Source organism: Macrobrachium rosenbergii, chromosome 20, assembly GCF_040412425.1.
Source record: "Macrobrachium rosenbergii isolate ZJJX-2024 chromosome 20, ASM4041242v1, whole genome shotgun sequence".
In the NCBI taxonomy this organism is placed as follows: domain Eukaryota; kingdom Metazoa; phylum Arthropoda; class Malacostraca; order Decapoda; family Palaemonidae; genus Macrobrachium; species Macrobrachium rosenbergii.
In genome coordinates, this window is record NC_089760.1 from 38427501 (window position 1) to 38430000 (window position 2500).

Genomic DNA, 2500 nt, shown 5'->3' on the forward strand with positions numbered 1-2500 from the left:
ATATATATATATATATATATATATATATATATATATATATATATATATATATATATATATATATATATATATATATATATATATATATATATATATATATATATAGCCTTTAGAAAAGTTGGTGTTAGAAGCATTCTGAGCCTCAAGTCTTTAGAGGTGAGGTTGCTAAACCCGTGCCTCCCCCCCCCTTTTTTTTACTCCTTACAGACGTTGGTATTCATTTGCAAAGGGTGTTAAGCTAGGAGAGATCCCCTGACCTAGCAAACCTACCCAAGTGCTGCACCACTCAGCCACGTTTGTTCTCTGTTTGTTTGTTTTTTTTTTTTGCTTTCTTCGCTTTGTTGTTTGTTTTTCTTATTCGATCGAGAAATTGACGGCCTTTTTCAATTGTGGCATTGTTTGCAAAATAACTCTAGCAACATTTTTTTTTTTCATAGATTGGGAACAAAGTTATCGTTGCGGTCTTGGGCATAGTAACATAATATTCGGTAGTATGTGGAATACTTATCTTTCCTTTTATCATTTTGTAAAATAATTAAAACAAGCATACTGAAAAACACTAGCCTGAATGTTCGAAATATTTAACTGTAATTATAATCGATGTTAAGGTTCTGTATTTTTTGGGAACACGGAAACCGTTTGTTTTAGGACACGGGTGTTAATACACATTCAGTATCTATCTTAGGAAGTTCGGTTGATTTATCTTTTCCTTCTGCTGCATGAGCGTGAAATTCATTGTGACCTGCATAAAAAAATCATAATGTTCGGTAGTGCAACCACTTCATTTACTCTCTGTCAAGCTAGCATTTAGTTTTCACGCATTTGAAAATAAAGAAAAAAATGATATGGTTATTCATGTATAAGGTTTGCACATATTTGCCGTAATGACAAAATAAATAATGTTCACAGTTTTTAATTCTTTCGCGCCCCCCCCCCAGCAAATATTGTGTTTTCATTTTATATGCACAGGGTAATTTGCCATGATTATAAAAAAAAGAAACTTGGGAAATAGAAAATAAGTGAGTAACATAAAACACTTAATGAATGGAGAATGAGTCACTAACATAAAAAACTTAACGGATAAAGAACAAGTCAGTAAATTAAAAACTTTAATGAATAGAGAATAAAAGACAGTAACTCAGCAAACAGGAGAGGAATATGAATCGAGAATATTACGAAAAGGGCAAATATACTTATAAATATTCTAATGTGAACGAATCACGATTCAATTGATGAAAAGGCCGGGTTATTGAACAGGTATCAAAACCAAAACTAATTATACATAAACCAGCTTCCACTAATTCATTCATTGCAGGAGTGTAAAATCATATACAAAATATAGAATATAGCAGCGCTGCCGATTTTGAATGATTAAATAGAAAGCCTAATTGAATGTATGAACGCATGTATTCCATTAAATTAAATGCAAAAGGTCATTTTCCCTTTAGATTGACAGGACTTGCGAAGTATGAATTGTAAACAAACTGAATATGCATGTGTAATATTAATGCATTACTTAATGTCATTACTTAAGGATCACCACAGCAAACGGTTCTGACCGCTATATACCTCACCGGTTGTACGTTATTTTTTTTTCCTCATTGTTTCTCCTTCCAGACTCGTGTCTGTGGAAGCTGGTTCTATTTCGTACACAATTGGCATAAATGCTATATTTGCCCTAAATTCTATAATTTTCGAATGGATTCGAAAATTATTACTTGGGTTCCTTCCCGAGATTTTATGAAATTAACTTTCAACTTAACCTGATAAGGCATCTGAGAACAGAAATGTCTTATAGAAGCCAAGAAAGTGAAAAATAGAAGTTGTCAAGTTGAGTCATTGACTGACCTGTACATAAATTAGAAAGCTGAGGGAAAAAAGCAAGAAAAAAGAAGATTGAAAAAAAAGATTCTGTTTTTGATGGAGACATTTTTGTTTTTAAAATGTCCAAAAAAATATAGTGAAATGATATGAAGTTAAGAATGGAAGTTGTAAAGTTGAGTCATTGACAGACCTATACATATATTACTGAGCTTAGTAAAGGAGGCAAGAAAGAAAGGAAAGATTGAAAGAAAAAGTTAAGTTAAAGACAAACTTTTTTTTTCAAAATGTCCAATAGTAAAGGACATGAAGTTAAAGATGGAAGCTGTAAAGTTGAGTCATTGGCTGACCTGTACGTAAATGACCAAGCTGAGGAAAGAATGCAAGAAAAAAAGGAAAGATTGAAAGAAAAATTTCAGTTTAGGAAAGAAACATTTTATTTGCAAACATCCAATAGTAAAAGGATATGAAGTTAAAAATGGAAGTTGTAAAGTTGAGTCATTGACTGACCTGTACGTAAATTACCAATCTGAGTAAAGAAAGCAAGAATAAAGGAAAAAATTGAAAAAATGAGTTCAGTTTTAGATGGAAACATATTTTTCAAATGTCCAATAGTAAAGGACATGAAGTTGAAGTTGAGTCATAGACTGACCTGTACGTAAATTGCCAAGCTGAGTAA